A 24,000-nucleotide genomic window follows, 5' to 3' on the forward strand; every position below is an offset into this window, starting at 1 on the left:
CACACACACACACACACACACACACACACACACACACACACACACACACACACACACACACACACACACACACACACACACACACACACAGAGTGGCCTATAATTTACTGTTAAAGTACACTGCAAAAAGAACTAGCTTAACTAAGACACTCCTACTACTCTCCGTTCTCCCAAACTTCACTTGTCCGCCCCCTCTCTCTCTCTCTCTTTCTGTCTCACATGCACTCTCTCTCTCTCTCTCTCTCTCTCTCTCTCTCTCTCTCTCTCTCTCTCTCTCTCTCTCTCTCTCTCTCTCTCTCTCTAGTGGTCATGTGACTAGGGTCGTGACCCTGACATGACCTGCCCTGGGAGCCTAAACCCCTGCTGTCATTGTTTTCAGTCCCTCACTCTCTCCATCCATCTCTCTCTACATCCATCTCTCTCTCCATCCCTCTCTCTCCATCCCTCTCTCTCCCTCCATACCTCTCTCTCTACATCCATCTCTCTCCATCCCTCTCTCTCCATCCATCTCTCTCTCCATCCATCTCTCTCTACATCCATCTCTCTACATCCATCTCTCTCTACATCCATCTCTCTCTACATCCATCTCTCCATCTCTCTCTCCATCCATCTCTCCATCTCTCTCTATCCATCCCTCTCTCTCTACATCCATCTCTCTCTACATCCATCTCTCTCTACATCCCTCCCTCTCTGTCCCTCATTCTCTCCATTCCTCCATCTCTGTCCCTCTCTCTCTTTACGGTATCATATTTTTTTTATTCAGCACAAAATCAAGACAGTACAGATATGCAGATATACTTTACATCACGTTCTCAATTAACATCATGTCTGTACCGTATCATTAAGAGACAGCTATGCTTGGGGAAGGGGAAGGGGAAGGGGCGTGGGGGACACACACAAAAATGTATAATAAAATAAATAAATAAACAAACAGGTAAACCAGAATATACTACATGTCAACCTCTCTTCTCTGGGTGTAGTACAGTAGTAGTAAACATTTTCTTATACCAGAGCTTTGGTTGTATCACCATCGTCCTCTCTCTTTTTACATCCATCTCTCTCTCCATCCCTCCCTCTCTGTCCTGCTCTCTCTTTACATCCATCTCTCTCTCCATCTCTCTCTCTCCGTCCCTCACTCTCTCCCTCCCTCCCTCTCTGCCCCTCTCTCTCTCCGGCCCTCACTCTCTCTATTAATTTCTCTCTCTGCCCATCACTCTCCATCCCTCTCTCTCTGTCCCTCTCTCTCTCTCTGTCCCTCACTATCTCCATCCCTCCCTCTCTGTCCCTCTCTCTCTCCGCGCCTCACTCTCTCTATTAATTTCTCTCTCTGCCCATCACTCTCCATCCCTCTCTCTCTGTCCCTCTCTCTCTCTCTGTCCCTCACTATCTCCATCCCTCCCTCTCTGTCCCTCTCTCTCTCCGGCCCATCACTCTCTCCATTCATTTCTCTCTCTGCCCATCACTCTCTCTGTTCCTCTCTCTCTCCATCCCTCCCTCTCCGGCCATGCCAGCGTGTGACAGAGTGGAGGAAAATACACATAACACACATTCCACGACTCTTACTCACCCCCTCACAGAAAATACCATTGTCAACAGCCAAAGAAACAGACAGGCATGGAGAAGAGTGGGGGGTGAAAGGGGGGGGGGGGGGGGGGGGGGGCGTTGTTGCGGTGAGGGGATGGGTGTTGGGGGAAGGGGGGCGGATAGAGAGAGAGAGGGTTGTAGGAGGGAGAGAAAGGGAAAGGAAGAGAGGACGTCAAGTGTTGACTTGTGACTCTGTGAACAGCGTGTCCCTGTATTCTACAGCTGTCAGCAGTGGACAGAGAGGGAGAGGGAGATAACGGATGATAAAGTAGGTGATAAGGTGGCAGGACCCTGAAGCACTGCACTCCTTCATCTTCTGAAGTGACTTGCGATGTGTGTTCCGGGACAGAACGTCCTTCAGGAACCCAGTAGTTACCTAGTAGAACATCTGTCCTTTAGGAACCTCTAGTGAATTTCTGGTCGGACAGACTAATGTGATAGTATAAGTTATATACTGCAGTCAGTCCTGTAGGATCTAATGAATGCTACAGTACTGAAATGGAAGATGTGTGGATCTTTTCAGATTGCATACAAACTAAAGCTATCCAATTTCTACCACTAATTAAAGTATATATTATATAATGTAGTATATATTTAGATTATAGTGTCTATTGTAACTATATTTATTGTAATGCAAATACAACTGAGAGGGCATACACAGACCTGTAACGTTCTGGGTTTCTATCCTCTCTCTGGAGTGGAAACCCTACTGCCATTCTGGAGTACTTCACCCTGTTCTCTGCAATTAGCTCTGATTGACTGTCACCCAGGAGCGTAGCTGGGGGGGGGGGTAGCTTAGGATGATTCCAAGGGCCCAGCACTGGGGGGGGGGCCCAAAAAAAAGATTTTTTTTCTTTTCTTTTTTACTAGACATCACTCAGGTGTATTATTGATGCTCTCATTGATACTATGTTTGTTTCTGAAGTGTGTGTGTGTGTGTGTGTGTGTGTGTGTGTGTGTGTGTGTGTGTGTGTGTGTGTGTGTGTGTGTGTGTGTGTGTGTGTGTGTGTGTGTGTGTGTGTGTGTGTGTGTGTGTGTGTGTGTGTGAGATATATAGAGAGAGAGGGGGGGCTTTGGTAGACTATTGCATTGGTCCATTCATTGAAGATGAACGCAATGCGACATCCTTTACTAGGCTCACCCACCAACAGTGCAGGTGCTGAACTGCTGATCCGAATGTATAGGTAAAAACCATATTATGCGTTTTCATCAATAAAAAATTGCCAAAAAAAAATCCGCTTGCGGGCTAACGCGCGCTCGCATTCACTGGGGGCCTACATATACATTCTTTCATGGGGCCCAGAATCTGGAGCTACACCCCTGCTGTCACCTGTGGGTTGTTGTCACTAATTACTGTGTGTGGTTTGCTGGGATTTTGCCTTTATAGTAATCCTTTGTTTCTCTGTCTGTTGTCAGATCTTCAACAGAACTACTGCGAGCAGTCGGCCACGGACAAGAAGTGGGACATCGTGTCTTTGTTGTTATTATTTAGTGTTCTCTGTATCCGTCTTATGTACGGTATCTCTTTCCCTTATTTACCTCTCAGTTGTAGCCTGGCTACTTATGCTTTATCGTAACATTATTCTTGCTCTAGTAATTAGTGACAACAAATCACAGGTGACAGTCAATCAGAGCTAATTGCAGAGAACAGGGTGAAGTACTCCAGAATGGCAGTAGAGTTTCCACTCCAGAGAGAGGATGGAAACCCAGAACGTTACACAGACCCTCATCTGCACCTTGATTTACATTGCCTACTTGCTCATATTATGCGTATACTCAGAGTTAATTATATTGTTATATTGTTTCTACTGTCTGTACTATAATTGTATGACCTGTATCATGTCTTCTACTATTACCATGTACCTGTACATCCCCTCCCCCCTCTCCCATGCTGCTATGATGGATTGATGATGATGATGGATCCCCAAGGGGATCAATAAAGGAATATCTTATCTTATTTGATCTTATCTTAATTGATTCAATTGATTCAATTAAGAGAAAAGGGGTCCCACGAAATAGTGTGTTGTGTGTTTTTGCAGGATGCATGAGCATAACAGTAGAACACAACAAGAATGCACTGGAGGTGTGAACATGTCCTTGTGCTTCAAATTGATTGGTCTATATACAATCGTCCTCGCAATCTAACAGGCCGGCTGCTGCCTATCAATCAAAGAAGGCCAGACTCATTACAACTTTGTCAAAACCAAAAGTGACATTAACACTGGTGGGACATAAACAACTGCAACTATCTATTCGGGTGTGTGAATATAAACAAAAAACCTTTACATTTTTATTCTATTTTATTTTATTTAGAATAATTGTATATATGTGTGTGTATATTTCCTGCATATTCATGAACTGTTATTTGTGTGTGTATGTGAATCTATGTGTATGTGTGTGTGTGTGTGTGTGTGTGTGTGTGTGTGTGTGTGTGTGTGTGTGTGTGTGTGTGTGTGTGTGTGTGTGTGTGTGTGTGTGTGTGTGTGTGTGTGTGTGTGTGTGTGTGTGTGTGTGTGTGTGTGTGTGTGTGTGTGTGTGTGTGTGTGTGTGTGTGTGTGTGTGTGTGTGTGTGTGTGTGTGTGTGTGTGTGTGTGTGTGTATTCTACGCTAGTTACTAGTTACACTGCTGGCCAGTATGACTTACTACCATAGTACATACCTGTATAACTGATCTCCTGACCATAGCCTCCACTCTCTCCACCCGCCTCCTACTTACCGGTGACCTCAACATCCATGTTGACCAACCTAACTCAAACCTCACTCCTGACTTCCTCTCCCTCCTTGACTGTTTTAGCCTCACCCAGCACATCAACTTTCCCACCCACAAAAAAGGCCACACACTCGATCTTGTTTGCTCTGCCTCCCTACCCATATCCAATCCTCACCCCATCCCATTCCCACTCTCTGACCACTACTGCATCCTCTTCGCTGCTCCCCTTCCCCCACCCCACCACTCCAATAAACGCACCATCTCTTTCCGTAACATAAAATCCATTGACCCTCTCACACTGTCTCAGTCCATATCCTCTGCCTTTCCCCCTGACTCCGCCCCCTCTAACCCCCGACGACTATGCCCTCCTCCTCAACTATACTCTCTCTGACTCCCTTCACTCACTGGCACCCCTGAAAACCATTGATTGATTGATTGAATTTTTTTTGATTGAATACTTTATTTTGACACAAATCGTATGAAAAAAAAACATTTTAAAAGACAAGACAATAACAGTGTCAATAACGCAGGTCAAAAATGGATAAAACACAATAAAGCCAAGGCTTGTTTCGTGGTCCATACATGGAACATAAAAAGGCACAGAAACACAAATGGACATGTACACTGACAGGACACATTCTATTTTTTTTTTTATAAAAACACCTAACCTGACAACTCATACAGTTAACTAATGTTAAAAGAAAATCCGCAAACCCTTAAAAGCAACTCATGATAAAAGAAACTGTCTCATTCACCACCTCCTCCCCCTGGTATACTCCGGAACTCCGCTCTATGAAGCAGACCGGCCGTCAACTAGAACGCCTTTATAAAAAAAAAAAACTCACCATCCACGCCGACCTCCACAAACAGCACGTCTCCTCCTACCGTGATGCACTTCAAGCTGCCAAATCTGCCCACTACTCCACCATCATCAACAGCAGCAACCGCAACCCCCGGACCCTCTTCTCCACTGTCAAGAAACTCCTACAACCCCCGGACAATAACTCACTCTCCTCCCCTGACCTCTGCAACTCGTTTCTCCTCTTCTTCAATAATAAAATATCTCAAATCAACAGCTCACTGACTGCCGCATCGCCAATTCCCCCACCCTCACCCCCCCCCCCCCACTATCATTTTCCCCCCACCTGACTCCATCCCTCCCACCCCTTTTACTGCCTTCGCCCCAGTCAACTCCTCCTTCATCATGGACCTCATGACCACCTCCATGACCACTACCTGCTCCCTTGACCCCCTCCCCACTACTCTCACCAAAGCCTGCCTCCCTGCTCTCATCCCCCACCTCACCGCCCTTTTCAAACAGTCATTATCCCTAGGCCACGTCCCCTCCCCCTATAAACTCGCCGCTGTCACCCCTGTCCTCAAAAAACCCACTCTTGACCCATCCAACCTCTCCAACTACCGCCCCATATCCAATCTTCCTTTTTTCTCCAAAACACTGGAACGCATTGCTGCCTCCCAACTCCACTCCCATCTCCAGTCCAACACCCTCTATGAACCCCTTCAGTCTGGCTTCCGTCCCGCTCACAGCACCGAAACTGCACTGGTTAAAGTCGTCAATGACCTCCTCATCTCCGCTCATTCCGGTGCCCTCAACATCCTGATCCTACTCGATCTCAGTGCAGCCTTTGACACAGTGTGTCACTCCATCCTCCTCCAAAGGCTGCACCAACTGGGTGTTGAGGGCACAGCACTTGGCTGGTTCTCCTCCTACCTCACAGACAGACACCAATTCATCTCCCTCTCCGGCCACACCTCTTCCCCCTCCCCAGTCACACAGGGGGTCCCCCAAGGCTCAGTCCTTGGCCCCCTGCTCTTCATCTGCTACATTCTCCCCCTTGGTCACATCATCCCTAAATACCACCTCAACTTCCACTACTACACTGATGACACCCAAATCAGTACACAATCCCCCCACAGCCCACCCCTCAGTCACATCGAATCCTGCATTACCGAACTCCAAACTTGGATGACTCACAACTTCCTCAAATTGAACAGTGACAAGACGGAACTTCTCATTATTGGCACCAAAACCACCCTCACCAGATCCGGACCCATAACACTCACCATCAACGACTCCACCATCACCCCCTCCCCCCTAGTCCGAAACCTTGGTGTCCTCCTTGACCCCACCCTCTCATTTGACCCCCACGTCCGCTCCATCGTAAAAATATCTTACTTTCACCTCCGCAACATTGCAAAAATCCGTCACTGCCTCTCCCCCCCTGCTGCTGAATCCCTCATTCACGCCTTCGTCTCCTCCCGCCTGGACTATTGCAACTCCCTCCTCACTGGCATCACCTCCCACTCCCTCCATAAACTGCAAATGGTCCAAAACTCAGCCGCCCGCCTCCTCACTAACACCCTGTCCCGTGAACACATCACTCCTGTCCTCCACTCTCTCCACTGGCTCCCGATCAAACACTGCATACACTTTAAAACACTACTCCTCACCTTCAAAGCCCTCCACATCCCGCCCCCCCCCCTACCTGAGTGATCTCCTTCTTCCCTACCGCCCCACCCGTTCCCTCCGGTCCTCCTCCACTGCCTCCCTCACTGTCCCGACATCCAAACTCAAAAACTTTGGAGATCGGGCCTTCTCTCGCACTGCACCCCGACTCTGGAACTCCCTCCCCCAGTCCATCAGAGATTCCCCTACACTCTCCACCTTCAAAGCTCGCCTCAAAACCCACCTGTTCTCCCTTGCCTTCAACCCCCCCACCCATAAACCCCCCCCTCCTCCAACCTGATTGATGTCTGTCTCCAGTCTTTTTGTGCTATCATCCTGTCTTCCCTGTTCCCCCCATGGTCTCATGTTCCTTTTGTTTTGTTTCTTTGCTGTTTCTTTGTTTTTGTTTCTTTGCTTTTGTTTCTTTTTTTTTCTTACTTTGCTCCCGACTATTGTCAACGACTTCGGGTTATTGAGAAGCGCTATATAAATTAAATTAATTATTATTATTAACTGTACATATTAATACTACAACTCTGTACATACTCTGTACATCTGATTAGCAGTATTACTCAGTAGTACTCATTTATATATTTTATACCCAGTTTAATCACCTGTGCATTGTATGTTACTATTGCACTTTACTGTTACATTTACACTCTGTTACAATCAGCCCCGCACTGGCCCCACGAACAATCATGAAAATGAAATCAAGAAAGCCTCCGGGCCTGACCTCCTCTCCTCTGCAGTGTTCCACTACTGTGCAGACCAGCTGGCCCCCGTCTTCACTGACATCTACAATACATCCCTACAACTCTGTTCAATCTCACAGTGCTTTAAGCAATCCACCATCATCCCAGTCCCCAAAACCACCAAAATAACCTGTCTCAACGACTACAGATCCATAGCCCTTACATCAGTAGCAATGAAATCATCTGAACATCTGGTCCTCGACTACCTCAGAACCGCCACATGGACCCACACCAGTTTGCATACCGGACCAACAGGTCAGTAGAGGAGGCCATCAACCTGGCTCTCCACCACACTCTACAGCACCTGGAAACCCCCAACACCTACACCCGTATCCTGTTTATTGACTTCAGCTCAGCTTTTAACACCATCTCCCCCAATAATCTGTTCCATAAGCTACAGGACATTGACATCAACCCAACCATCAACCACTGGATCCTCAATTTCCTCAGCAATAGAACCCACACAGTCAAGGTAAACAACAAATCATCCCGCCCTCTGACCCTCAGCACTGGGGCCCCCCAGGGCTGCGTCCTTTCCCCTTGGCTCTTCTCCCTCTACACCAACCAATTCACCCCCCTGGACAGTTCAGTCAAGGCCTTCAAATACGCCGACGACACCACCATCCTGGGCCTCATCTCCAACAATGATGAGTCCATTTACCGGCAGGAGGTGGACAGAGCAGTGAGGTGGTGCTCATCCAACAACCTCCTGCTCAACACCTCCAAAACCATGGAAATTGCCATAGACTTCAGGACTTAAAAAAATAAAAACCATACTCCCAATAACCATCTCAGACCAACCCATAACCCTAACTGAATAATTCAAGTTCCTCGGCACCCACATCAGCAATAAACCACTGGCCTCATCAAAAAGGCCCAGCAGCGCCTGTACTTCCTCAGGCAACTGAGTGTGTCTCCCTTGGAGGCGCAACATCCTCCAACCACCCTGTCACCTGCGGTGTCCCCCAGGGATCCGTCCTCGGCCCCCTGCTGTTCACCCTATACATGCTCCCCCTCGGCCGCATCATCAGCCGGCACGGTGTGTCGTTCCATTGTTACGCTGACGACACCCAGCTGTATATGCGGATCACACCATCATCACCCCCCACACTGACCGCTTGCCTGGAGGAGACTAAGGCGTGGATGAACCACAGGTTTCTCCAGGTCAACAGCTACCAAAACTCAAGCCATGCTGATCGGTACCCCACACCAGGGCCCTCATTTATCAACGTTGCATACGCACAGATATGTGCGTAACCCGTGCGTACGATCATTTCTAAGCAAAGTGTGGGACTTTTTTTTAATTCGAACTTGTGCTTGACTTTGTGCGTATATCTACGCACAGCTCGGAGCATGCGTAACTGGCGCCCGGTGGTAGAATATGAATATTACAACACGGAAATAAGCTTCCGTGCATTAGTTTCAACACTGGCGCGTGTTCTGTATGGCCCGTAATTCACTATAGTTCATTGTAAAATAGCGACATTAGTGTAATTATTGTCAAACCCTAAAAGCATGTGGAATAGGTATTTCCGAATGAATTCAGCCTGGTTCATAGCGTTATTATAGGAATACTTCTCCGGTGTGCGCTCAGATGTTTTCAGAGATATAGGGCATGTCTATTTGCAGAGAGAGAACATAATAATATTAAGTAGAGTTCGCTACCCGAGACACATTCTCCTTGATTTGTACCGCAATTTGAGACCCACATTGGAGCGTGGAGCAAAACGCAGTGTTGGATGTCTAATTTCCCCAACCCCACCAACCAGGGTGCGATCCACGGGGGAGCTGGGGCAGCCATGGCTCCCTTAGATCAGACATCAGCTCCCCTGAAAACATGATTTGTGAATCTTTGGGGGGTCTCTAAATTACTGAAAATAAATGCTACTTTTGCCATGCATTTCTCATTTTTCTGTAATTTTCTGTATCATCATCGTGTATAATAATAAACTTATGCTATTTTGGATGTATGATTAATGATTTGCGCACTAATTCACACACGTAATATGGCAACATGCATGCTATTCTTGCAATTACCATCGGAGCGTGGCGGCGCTGCAGCCTGCACGCACGGCACAAATCAAACTTGACCCACGTTGTAACCTGTGACTTGTTGACAGTGATAGTTTTGACAGGTAAATAAGGTCACTCAGGAATGGATAATGTCTAAACGAAAAATGCAACAAGTAAGCCTAACCAATTTTGGTTTCACGAATAAAGTGAAGCAGTCAATGGACTTGACAGAGCAGCAGGAGGCGGGATCATCTACAGGCGACGCCGTTGTCGGTTACACCTGCTGCTGGTGCTGCTCCGGTGGCGGGGACTATTATATCTCTGACAACGCCCGGTGGAGTTAGTAAGTCAGGAGTCTGAGAGATAATCACGAGATACTGTAGACAGTGTTGGATGATGATCTATCATCTATCTAACTAAATGGATACTTTTTTTATCATGGAATGTGCTGTGGAAGCCCAGACCGTCCAAACATCAACAAGTGAGTTGTCTATTATGTGTTCTGTAGTTACTGAAACTGATGGAATATATGACAGGATTCAAGAGGTTTATTTGTCACATACATACATACACAAGGCCTACCTACTACAGGCTACAGTAACGTCTGCGATCACAGTATCCGACTACTACGACTGAATTTATTATTATTATTATTATTATTATTATTATTATTATTATTATTATTATTATTATTATTATTATTATTATTATTATTATTATTATTATTATTATTATTATTATTATTATTATTATTATTATTATAACTGAGGAAGTACAGAGTCCAACAACGCCTGCTGGTCCAATTCTACACTGCCATAATTCAAAGCATCCTCACCTCATCCATCACAGTCTGGTACGGTTCCACTGATAAACACACCAAACACAATCTCCAACGCATCACCAAGACAGCCTCCAAAATAATTGGCTGCCCCCTCCCCTCTCTGGACTCCATCTACACCTCACGCACAGTCACCCGCTCTGGTAAAATAGTCAACGATCCCTCTCACCCAGCACACCACTTATTCCAGCACATGCTGCCCTCAGGTCGCTACAGGTCCATTCTAACCAGACACACACGCTTCACAAACAGTTTTTTCCCCACAGCAGTCTGAAAACTGAACACCCTGGCCCGCCCCCCTTTGCACAGAAGGGCAAGCATCTGTCACTGACTGACACTGTTACCATGACTGTCCTGTATGTATTTATGTATATATGTATTTATTGTGGGGATTGGGAGGTGGGAGGGGGGCGTTTGATGTTTGATGTCTGATGTTTGATGTTGATGTAACCAGTGCTTAACAATCTGTACCGCAAACAATTACCACCAACCATCGTTGTGTGGCATTAAAGTATCTTGTGTATCTTGTGTGTATGTGCCGCTCATAAACAATCCTCTGCTGCCATCCTGCGGCCTGTCGGTGCTACTACATGCGGTCACCCTTTGCCTGTGTCTCTGTTTATCTGTATTTATTAGTCTGTTGTCTGTCATCGCTAATCTGCTCCCTGTGTATCTGCTATCTGTGCTGTGTCCCATTGTCTAGTCTAGTGTCTCTCCCCGGTGTCTGTATCTATTGTATTGTGATCTAGTCTGTACTGTATTTAGTCTCGTCTTGCATTCTAGTCTTGTCGTTGTTTAGTCAGTTCCCCCCAGCTGTTGCTTGTTTGTAATCAACGTCCGTATTTATGCCTGCCTGCCCTGTGTCTCCCCGTGGCATCATTGTTCTGTTCACCCCGTGTACTGCCTACCTTGTCTGCGTGAAGCTCCCCGTCTACCCTGCTCCCCGTTATCCTGTCATGCTACTCCGTTCACCATTTGTGAAGCTCCCTGTCTGCCGTTATCCTGTCCTGTTCCCTGCCATTCCTGTTGTTCGTGGAATTGCCCTTGTTATCCTGTATTTCCCTGTGAGTCCGTTCCTGTATATCTTTCTACATTTTCCACTGATGTTTTGGTTTTCCTTGTTTTGAAGTTGGGTTCTGTTTCGTAATGGATCTCGCTCGGCGTCACTACTGCACTATACCTCGCTCGTGCACGCGCACTGAATAAAAAATTCCACAATGTACCTTTACATCCCAACATTCGTCTGGCCACACCCCTATCAGCTTACCTACATAAGCAGGGGTGGGGCCACATACTCGCCTCCTTCTTCGCTTTCACCACAAGGAAGTGCCTTCGGTAGATCCCCGAGGTTGTTAGTAGAAGGTTGTTAGTAGACGAGGTTGTTAGTAGAAGAAAGTTGGAAAACAAGAGATACGTTGACATCATATCTTTATTTTCTCTCTCACTATTTTCGAGAAAATACTGCGATATTGTCTTCGTTACTGGAGTGTTTGGAAGATGATGATCATTCTACACCTCCACCGGTTTTTTCGTATTAGGAGTTCACGCCGCTGACATGCTTCTCAACTACAATCCTCCTTGCTGCGGCTGGAAGGGGTAAGACCCTCCAGCAACACAGCTGGACTGTAGGACGCACCGACTGTTGTGAGAAGCGGTGGGTTCCAGGTTGGGTGAGTAATGTTTGCTTGCGAGCACCACTTGTCTGTTAGTGCTATGGGGGCTAGCTGACAATGTTTACGAAAACCGGCCCCAGATTAGGGTCCTTCTGTTCAGCCCTTTATAGTCAACTAGTGGGCCACGACCAGTAACTGGTGATCCCAGGATTCTCTGGACGAGTGGATGCTTCTCTGTCACCGTGTAGGCCCCATCTTTCATATACAAATGAGAGTATACCCTAACGAGGAAATGTGGGCATGGATGTTCGTTATCGGAAGATCCATGTTCAAGTCGGCTACAGCCCAGATAGGACTTGTGCTGGCTCCGCCGGATGTCTGGTAAAATCACCGTTGTAAACTGTGTTGACATCTCTTTTTCTCTTCTCTCTTAAAAGGTGAGGAGGGTTTCAGAACGGCGGCCTGTCTGAAGTGTGGCTTGTTATATCGTTGTGTACAAGTTCAGGTGATAGCTGCTTAGCTTGCGTGCTAGTTGTGGCCTACCTGTTAGCCAGTCAGCTGTTAGCTGCGGCGCTAGCCCGTTGTGTCACTAGGCTAGGAAACGTTAGCTTGCTGCTATCGGTCGAGAGCGGCTGTTAGCTTGATGCTACACTGTTGAACATTGCTATGACTATAACATGCCTTGAAACACTCTGACTACGACGTCATCTTTGACAGAGGATGTTAGTCGAACCCACCCGGAGCCCGGCCGGCGAGGACTGCGTCAACAAGGAGAACCGTAGCGGCGGGGTGGAGCAGCGCTGCCCGTGTCGTCAACACAGGATGCTGTGTTTACTATCGGTGCCCTGTTAGAGACTGCAGTTCGCGTGGTCTGCGCTCACGGTGAGGAAGGTCCTGACCAGACCTTAAAACGCGTCTTCTTCCTTCCCTTCTAATGTTTTGTAATAACGATGTTTTCCAAAACGAGTGTTGCTGCAATACATTAGGATACGACGCGAGTTGTGTGTGAATTGTCTTGTCACTGGTATTAGCTTCTCCATGCAAATCGGGTTGTTTGTTACAGATGTAAAAATGATCTGGTTTGTTGTGTTGAGAAACATCATGTGTGTTCATGTACCGTGTACTCACAACTAAGGGGGTTCATTTAACCTATAAAGCTATGCTCAGTGACATATGAGTGAAGAATGAATTATTTTCTCAGCCTGTAATGACAATGAACAGTGTGTTCACATATTAACGGGTTTACCTGTTCAACTGGCCGTATTAAGGGTAAGGTAGGAGGAGTGTTCCCCCCGGTTCCCTGGGGACTTCCACACCCTCCTCTCAGACATGTTGTTACAATATATTGTGTCACTGTGTGGTGGGATACGATGTAACCCTTAGCTTGGTTGCTGGGGTTGTGCTAAAACCGCTTGAGAAACTATATTTTCCTAAAGAAAAGATTTGTGTTTGGTCACTTTTCGTGTGTGCTTAGCAAGGCCTGTGGCCGATACTAATCGAGAATTGTGTATTCTCTCATTATGAAAAACGGCGTTCCTCTGTAGAGTGTATTGCCATTTTTTGTGGTGATAAAGGGTTGTGTGTGTCGTGTGATCTACAACTGGGTTAGGTTGGCCACAGAAGCACATGTGTAAGTCTGGTACCGGGGCTCTTAACCTGTTCCACCCCAGGTGAAATCTGCATAAAATGTATACCTATGGTAAATGGAATATTGCTCCACTTCTACAAGGGCTATTTGCATATTCTTGGTATCTAGGAACATCTATGGACCTCAATGAATGTATTCTCAGTGTCAGAAATATTGTGTCTATTACTAGGCTTGCTTAAATTCTGATGAAACAAAGGAAAATATGAATTATGATTTTTCTTTTCATCTTTGACAGTGAATAAAACCATGATAATAATGACCAAACTTAAAAAACTGCCACTGAGCTAATTCAGTACCCTCTTGAGATCATGTGTACAAAAGATCGAAGGAAATTAATAAAGGGAAGATGATAAAATTGAAGGTTTTGTATATACAGTACTGAATTCTCCCATCCGGACCAATGCAATTTGAAATATTATTATAGAATATATGCTTATACATTACCTTATTATAGCCAATTCGCACATTTATATATATATACATATAGTATCTTTCAAATGGCCGAGTTCAATTTGGATATAGTATCACCAGGCATGCATAATAACATATACAGATATTTAATGTAATCGACTGTACTTTTTTATTTCTCCCACAGTGTAATCATTTTGTAACTAATTTCAGATCTAATTATTCCTACATGATTACAATAGTGTGGAGAAGGGCGGTTAGGTGGCCGAGCGGAGATTGCGTTCGTCACCAACCCCGGAGCTGTGAGCTGGATTCGCCTGTTCGAATCCAGCTCACAGCTCCGGGGTTGTCACCAGCTTGGCTGGCCGTCTGCACTAATACAATTGGCTGTATTAGAGGGTGGGAGAAGCTGGTGGGGTGGGTCCGGGTCGTTGTAAACAGCGACTCCTACAGTTCGGTCGGGGCGCCTGCTAAGCGCGGATAGGACTCGAGGGGGATAGTGTGGTCCTCCCACACGCTACGCCCCCTCGATAAGAATCCGCGCTGCCAGGTGAAAAGAAGCGGTGATTGGCTGGACGTGTGTTGGAGGAAGCACGTGGTAGCCTCCACTCTCCCAGATGATCTGACTGTGGGGGGTAAGTGCGCAGCGACCAGGAAGGGACTGGGAATTGGCATACGACTAACATTGGGATGGGAGAAAATCGGAGGAAAATGGAGGGGGAAAAAGACCAAAAAAAAAAAAATAGTGTGGAGAAACTGACTGCGTTTCAATATTTGTCAAAAACGTTACCTTTTGTAGCTTATTATCGCGAATCATAACAATTATTGATATGATTCATTCAGAACGCCGAACTTTAAACGACCATAGCGGACCACAGGAAGTGTAGTTTTGAGAAATTCCGACGCTGGCAGATAGCTGGCGAGGCGCTCTTCAAAATGGCCGCAAAAAAACTACAATTCCCATGGTTCAACATTTCCATTTCCGCTTCAGCGTCAAAAACGCGAGTGAAAAATAAAAACTTAAAATGATATAAACTCACTTTTAACCTATTGCTAAACTATTGCCAACCTAACGTTTTACATTCTACATGTATTTGTGACATAGTAGTGATAATAATACTTGAAAACGTTTGATTTTAAAAACGTTAATTTATTGCATCACTCATAAAAATATTAATATATGATAATAATGTCAAAAAGGGGTCGGTACCGTGGCCGTGGGGTGGAACAGGTTAAGGGGGCCCTCTCTATTCTGTGTTTTTTCCTTAGTAAAAAAAGATAGCAGGTTAGCACATGAGCTGTGTGAAGCTGTTAGACACTTCATGTAGCTGACTGTGACTGTGTCATGCTCTTTTTTGTCATTACATCGTATCATGGGTGTGGGGTCGTAAAGGGGTGAACTGGTAATCCTTTCCTCCCCTTTTGATGGGCAGGGGTTCCAACCTCCTGTCCTTCAAGGTGCCTGTCACGTTGCTGTTTGGCATGTTACAGGGTAAGAGGGGGGGGGGGGGGAGTTTCCTGGTCCCACGCCCAGGAATATTGGGTGTGTGCACCGCAGAAATTCCCCCGCCATAGAGTACGTCACTGGGCGCGTCTCTGTTGGTAAGACTTCCGTGAGCTGTTCAGGTCCATATGATGGATCTGTTTCAGGGAGTGGTCAGGGCTCCTCCTCACGAAGCTCCTACTCGGTGCTTACCTACCTTCTGTGAGTTAGGACTCTCCTTCCATGTGAGGGAGCCTCCTCAGAGTGCAGAGCCTCCTCCTCAGATTGTCAAGGTGAGTAGAACTTCAAAAAGGAGTCCTGCTCTATTGTGTGTGTATTCGATTCAATTCGATTATTGAGTGTGTATTGGTTCAGTGCCTCCTCCTCGGAGAGCCCTAAACCAGAATTTTACATGGCTCAATGTTGCAATATATTCTTTTCAATCTATACAGCTCGCGTGGGAAGTCTCTCTGGGGATTTCCGTCTCCTCCCTATGGGAGGGTGGTGGGATGTAAAAATGTAAACTATTTTTACCCTCAGCGGCGTCACGAGGGATTCATGTCGGTCTGTGTTCTTTCTTTTTTGAATAAAAAGAGGAAGGTACATGAAGCACGACGGCTCCGTGTCGTTCTCCCAGGCGACTTGGAGGAACAATGTTTGGTGTCTTGCTGGACTATCCATTGATGTGTTTGGGTCTCGACGCATACATAGTGCTGGCTCAGGTGTGTTTCTGTGACAGAATCACACAGGGGCTACGTGCGCCTTGGTTGCTTGTTAAAACAGCGTTTTTATAGGGCAACTGGGATGGAGTTTTGTCTCTTCCGAGCGCCAGTTTACTAGGTTGTCTCGATGAATTCTCGTTCATATCTGGGGGATGTTAACGGAATAGATCTGAACATAGGTAAAGGGGTCTCACGCCCTTGGGGTGGGCCACTGAGCACGGTCTAAATGTGGACCGTCTGGGTGGCGCCCTCTTTTCATGTTTTAGATCGACACGCATACCTACCCCCTCTCCTGGAGTGGGCATGTCGGCGTGGTTAGGACACGGGACTGGTCTGGTCACGCTGGTCCAGGTCAGTTAACCCGTTGTCCGCCGGGGATGCAGATCTGCTGTTCTGGTACCCTGAGGGACTTGTGCTTTTTTCGGGGGGAAAAATGCCAGGTCGGTCCGGGTGTCACAGGGTTAGGCGCTATGGAGACCCTTGTTGGGTACATATTGTACTCTGCACTATCGTAATGGCTTACGGCCATGCCAACCGGTACACGCCCGATCTCGTCCGATCTCGGCCGCTACGCAGGTTCGGTCCTGGTTAGTACTTGGTTGGGGGACCGCCTGGGAATACCAAGTGCGGTGTGCTTAGGGCTGGTTCTCCATTCTTTTCGCTCCTCTCTCACGCGTGGCGAAGAGGGGGCTGTTGGGGTGGTCTTGGACCTCCTCTGGTAACCCTGTGCTTCCCGTGCCGCCGGGCCCGGTCAGAAGTAATGTTTTGTCGACCCGTAGGCCTGGAATAACCCTTTTTTGAAAACTGAAACACTTGTACTGCGGTATAGCCAGTTATGCCCGCAGGTGTGTTTTGGAGTTTTTTCTTGAGGGGTTATAGGAACAACCACCGCATAGGGTAACGACAGGGTGGTTGATTCCCTGGTGTGTTGGAGCAGTGTCAACTCCCGGGTTACCCGGTTGAGTGTGCCCCTGCACGTTCATGACGTCTGCCAATCATGTCAGCCTCAACCCCTCTGGGTGGGTTATTTTTAATGGAGGCTTGGTCATGCAACAACGCCAGCATACGCCCCTTCGGCCGGGGGGGCTGTTCTCAGCTGACTCCTTTGGCGCCTGTCTCGTCCGCAGTGCTCCAGGCTCAGGTTACAGCCTGTTGCCTGGTTTCCTCGGTGCGCTGCCTGCTTCCATTGGTTAACCTTTTTTGAGTGCTTACGGCCATGCTGACTGCCTGTTCTGCAGGGTCAGTGTGCCAGGCGGTGTGCTATTGGGGGGGAAAGGGCCCGCTCTTGGAGGGGCCTTATCCGAATACTCTGGCGATGTGGGGGGCGGTGTCACTAAGTGACCGCCTGGTGGGGTCTTGATGCCTGGCGTCATTGACCTCTCCGGGCCCCCGTTTTCCAGGGGATCCAGTCCCTTCAGTGGGTCTGGGTCTTCCTTTGCGCTCCGCTGCTACGGCCTTGCCACGGGGTTGGGTTTGCTCTTGACCCTGTGATTCTGGGGGCAGTAACGAGGTTGTTCCTTCCGTTCGTTCCCGGGTGGCATGCGGGTTGTGCGTGTGTGTAGTCGTGGGGTCAGGCCACGGTCTGCTCACCCTGTGCGTTGAGTTGCTTGAGTGCCTCTTCGCACGGTCGGATCCGTCGCCCTCCCGTGATCCTCCAATAGGGGGGGTGCCCTCCATTAGGGGGGGTCGGGGGGGCTCGGTCCTCCCTGATCTGATGGTTGTGGGGGGCCTCAGCGGGGTACATTTGTCGGCCGATGGCTCTCGCTCGGCCTCCCTTGTGTAGTAGTGACGCCGAGCGAGATCCATTACGAAACAGAACGATAGGTTATAACTATAACCAAGTTCTGTGAGTAATGGTGACGCTCGGCGTCAGACGCCGCTGCGGCCCTTGATCTCACCTTGTGGTGAAAGCTTGGGAAGGAGGCGAGTATATGGCCCCACCCCTGCTTATGTAGGTAAGCTGATAGGGGTGTGGCCAGACGAATGTTGGGATGTAAAGGTACATTGTGGAATTTTTTATTCAGTGCGCGTGCACAAGCGAGGTATAGTGCAGTAGTGACGCCGAGCGTCACCATTACTCACAGAACTTGGTTATAGTTATAACCTATCGTTTTGTTTGTGCCTTGTAACGCTCCTTGTTTACTGCTGCTCAGTAAAGCCTTTTCATTATACTTTACTCCGTCGACTCTGCCTCGTCTCTGTTCGCTCACTGTCTGCAATTGGGTTCTACCACCACCACCACCATGCCAGATCATAACACACTCTGGTTGGATGCTGTGGGAGAAATGTTCCCGGATAAATCAATGTAGACAGTCAGGTAGGCTTGAAAAACATGGGTTTAATACACCAAAATAGGTAAATCAAAGAGTTACAGCTGGATGACTCAGAGTGGACACTGGCCGGGTGTATCCAAACTGAGCTCCAGATCGACGATATTGGTTACATTATATACAGGAGAAGTGAGAGGTGTGTCCATAGTTAGTGGTTGGACTGGAAAGGTGAGTGGTTGGTCTGTTCTGTGGGGGGGTTTCGTGTCCATGGGGGGGGGGGGGGGGGGGGGGCGTGTTTTGGGGTGGTTTGTCTGGAACGTTGAGTTGTGTGGTTTGCTCTGCTCCATGGGGGGGGGGAGGTGTGATGTGTTTTGGGATGGTTGGACAGGAAAGGTGAGTGGTGTGGGGTCTTTGAACACAATGGAGGGTGGGGGTGTCTTTTGTCTTCTTGTTGGTGATGATGAGTTTCATGCTCTCACAATGCCAAACCTCTTTCCGTTGTACTGTATTTGTGCTGTATAATGACAATACATTTTAATATAATATATTAATATAATCTAATGTATGTGCGAACATACAGTATTTGCATTCATGTGTGTGTGTGTGTGTGTGTGTGTGTGTGTGTGTGTGTGTGTGTGTGTGTGTGTGTGTGTGCGTGTGTGTGTGTGTGTGTGTGTGTGTGTGTGTGTGTGTGTGTGTGTGTGTGTGTGTGTGTGTGTGTGTGTGTGTTTCGGATCTCAATGCGTCCTCAATGCATCTTGGGTTTGTTCCCACATATGTACACTTAGAGCTGTCTGTCCACTTCGGATCTTAATGCCAGGTGGATACACCCTCTTAGTGTGTGTGTGTGTGCGCGCGCGCACGTGCACGTGTGCATGTGCATGCATGTGTATGTGTCCCGGGTAAGGATGATAAACAGGTACACCTGGAATCTTACGCAACTTAAAGCCTTGAAGGCTACGGCACACCTCACCTCCACTGTAAGAGTTTCCAAGGAATTTGTTGACTTCACGCATGTGACACGCGAGCCAGACACACAGACACACTCTCACACACACACACACACACACAGGCACACAAACACACACAGACACACTATCTCACACACTCTCACACACACACACACACACAGGCACACAAACACACACAGACACACTATCTCACACACACACACACACACACACACACACACACACACACACACACACACACACACACACACACACACACACACACACACACACACACACACACACACACACACACACACACACACACACACACACACACACACACACAGACACACACACACACACACACACACACAGACACACTTTCTCACACACACACACACACACACACACACACACACACACACGCACGCACGCACACACACACACACACACACACACACACACACACACACACACACACACACACACACACACACACACACACACACACACACACACACACACACTTGTGAGTGAAAGGCCCCAGGCGGTCAGGGTGGGGGGTCAGACCTCCAACACCATCACCCTGAGTATTGGGTCCCCCCAGGGCTGTGTCCTGAGCCCCCTGCTGTATTCACTCTACACACATGACTGTGTGGCCAAGTTCGGATGACACAGTGGTGGTGGGGCTGATCTCTGACAACGACGAGAAGGCCTACCGGGAGGAGGTTGAGGTACTGGAACGCTGGTGCCAGGACAACAGCCTGCTCCTGAACATTGGTAAAACCAAGGAGCTGATTGTGGATTTTAGGAGAAAACAGCAGGAGACACACACACCACTGAGGATAAACGGGGCTACCGTGGACAGGGTGAGCAGCTTCAAGTACCTGGGGGTCCACATCTCAGAAGATCTGACATGGACAACACACATAGACTCAGTCATAAAAAATGCGAAGCAGAGCCTCTACCACCTGAGACAGTTAAGGAAGTTCAGAGTATCGGGGAAGATACTCTAGTCCTTCTACTCCGGAGCTGTAGAGAGCATCTTGACTGGAAACATCACTGCCTGGTATGGAAACAGCACGGCACAGGACAAGAAGGCCCTACAGAGAGTGGTACACTCAGCCGAACGTACTACGGGTATTGCACTACCACCCCTGCAGGTCCTATATAACAAGAGGTGCAAATCCAGAGCCTGCAGAAGACCCTCACCACCCCAACAACAGCCTGTTCAAGCTGCTGCGGTCAGGCAAACGCCTGCGAACACCAGCAACTAGGACAGAGAGACTTCGGCTCAGCTTCTTCCCCCAGGCCATTAGAGTCTTGAACACTGAACTCTCCACACACAAGCACACATGAGCACACACACAACACACACACTGTATACGCTCACACACTAACAGTCACTTTAACATGAACGCACACACACTCATGCTGCACACGTTCACACTTATGGTCACTTTACAAAAGGAAAGGTCACTTTAAAAATAGTATAGTATAACTTGAGATTGTATAATATAACATTGTATAGCAGTGTACATATAAAGACCCAGTGCCTCATCCGTAGCTAACAGTGTATTGCACTATCACAGGACCTAGCATGTGTTAACATGCTCTTGTAAAAACTCATATACCGATATGCCCTACTTTGATTACTTGTATTATTGCACAAATGTCGTTCTCATCCTATTGGATTCTTATTATATTAGTATTGTATTATGCACAACCGTTGCGGGCAAGACCCCCCGCGTTTCATTGTATACTTGTATGCCGTGACAAATAAAACTCTTGACTTGACTAAACTTGACTTGACTTGACTTGACACACACACACACTCACACACACACACACACACACACACACACACACACACACACACACACACACACACACACACACACACACACACACACACACACACACACAAACACACAGACACACTCTCTCACATACACACACAAGCACAGCACATAGACACACTCTCTCACACACACAAACACACAGACACACTCTCTCACACACACACACACACACACACACACACACACACACACACACACACACACACACACACACACACACACACACACACACACACACACACACACACACACGCACACACGCACACACACACACACACACACACACACAAACAACGTGTACTCCGAACACAGACAGATGTACAATAAAACAATAATTAACAATAAAACACACACACAAATCAATATTAGTTCTCATAATTCAACTATACACACGACATTACAAGGACAAAACACAGGAAGGAAAGGTGTCCTAAATACACACAATGTAAACAAGACCAACACAAAGACAACACAACAAAGAGGGGAGTAGGGGACAATGAATTCACACAAACTAAGAAACACACACACACACACACACACACACACACACACACACAGACACACTCTCTCACATACACACACAAGCACAGCACATAGACACACTCTCTCACACACACACACACACACACACACACACACACACACACACACACACACACACACACACACACACACACACACACACACACACACACACACACACACGCACACACACACACACACACACACACAAACACACAGACACACTCTCTCACACACACACACACTCTCTCACACACACAGACACTCTCACACACACACACACACACACACACACACACACACACACACACACACACACACACACACACACACACACACACACACAACAACGTGTACTCCGAACACAGACAGATGTACAATAAAACAATAATTAACAATAAAACACACACACAAATCAATATTAGTTCTCATAATTCAACTATACACACGACATTACAAGGACAAAACACAGGAAGGAAAGGTGTCCTAAATACAATGTAAACAAGACCAACACAAAGACAACACAACAAAGAGGGGAGGAGGGGACAATAAATGCACACAAACAAAGAAACACACACACACACACACACACACACACACACACACACACACACACACACACACACACACACACACACACACACACACACACACACACACACACACACACACACACACACACACACACACACACACACACACACACACACACACACACACACACACACACACACACACACACACACACACACACACACACAGTGTTCAGCATGATTGAGGGTGTGGTCATACATGTGTAATTCAATTTATATAGACTGGTATGTATGAAACATTTGGCTGTTACTGGACGCAGAGGAATCCATGCAGCCGCGTCACAGCGAAGGCCACAGGCTTGTTTACACTCCAACCGGCTGCAGCGCTCCCGCTGCCTCAGCAGCTCTCAGCACACTTCAGCATGCAAACAAGATCCTGGGAGAAAGCAGGGCACGGGACACACACACAGACACACACACACACAGAGACACACACACACAGCCCTATAAAGAGAAGGGGATGACAGCTGACTGAGCTGCAGCGTAATGACCGCTGGGCTGGCGATGACAACAACGGATTAGTTAGAGAGGGAGAGAGAGAGGGAGAGAGAGGGGGAGAGATGGAGAGAGAGGGGGAGAGAGAGATGGAGAGAGAGGGGGAGGGTGAGAGAGATGGAGAGAGAGAGATATCAGGGTCATAAGAGATAGAGTTGGGCAGGGGGAGGAGGATCAGATTTGAGAGAAGTGTCGAGACTGAGAGATGAGAGGTGAAGTCGACATTGGAGGGGTCACAAAGGGTTATAGGGAGGAAGGGAGGGTGAGTCAGAGAGAAAGAAGGGGACTGACCCTCTAAATTTGTGTTGTAATTGTGTAATAATTAGATTACATTGTGTAATTGTGTCATTGTAATTGTGTAATAATTAGATTATATTTGATTCAGATTTATCGTCAATATACAGCAAGTACAGTACAACGAAAATAAGTTTAGCGTCCAACCAGAGTGCAAATGTAAAGTGCAATAGCAATATACAATGTAAATGTGATTAAACTGGATATAAAATATATAAATGAGTACTACTGAGTAATAGTGCTAATCAGATGCATGTACAGTGTAAAGTTATACTGGCCAGCGGTATAACTAGTAAGAGTAGGTAAGGGATATGTACAGATATAGATATAGTATCTAAAAGGATTATATGCAGGTATATACAGACATGTGGATACATATATATATATATGGTATATACTGTACACTACAGTATTATTGTACATGCTAGCATACAGTTATAGAGTGATATGGGTTATATGCAGGTGTATAAATATGTATAGAAAGGATTATGTGCAGGTATATTCAGACAGATATGGATATATGCTGTAAATATATATACTGTAATATAATGTAATGCACAATCATGCTATGTACATCTTTTTTCAGGGCAAACTGGACTATCAGAATATATATGCTGCAGTGATGTCACATGAATGTGTAAATAGTAGGGATGTCCGATATTATCGGCCGATATTGGCATTTATTTAATTTTTTTTTACATTTCTATAACCTTTATTTACCCAGGCAAGCAAGTAAGAACAAATTCTGATTTTATTTATTGTCAAAAGTATGC

This window comes from Notolepis coatsorum, assembly GCF_963971535.1.
Source record: "Notolepis coatsorum genome assembly, chromosome: 7".
Taxonomy (NCBI): Eukaryota; Metazoa; Chordata; class Actinopteri; order Aulopiformes; family Paralepididae; genus Notolepis; species Notolepis coatsorum.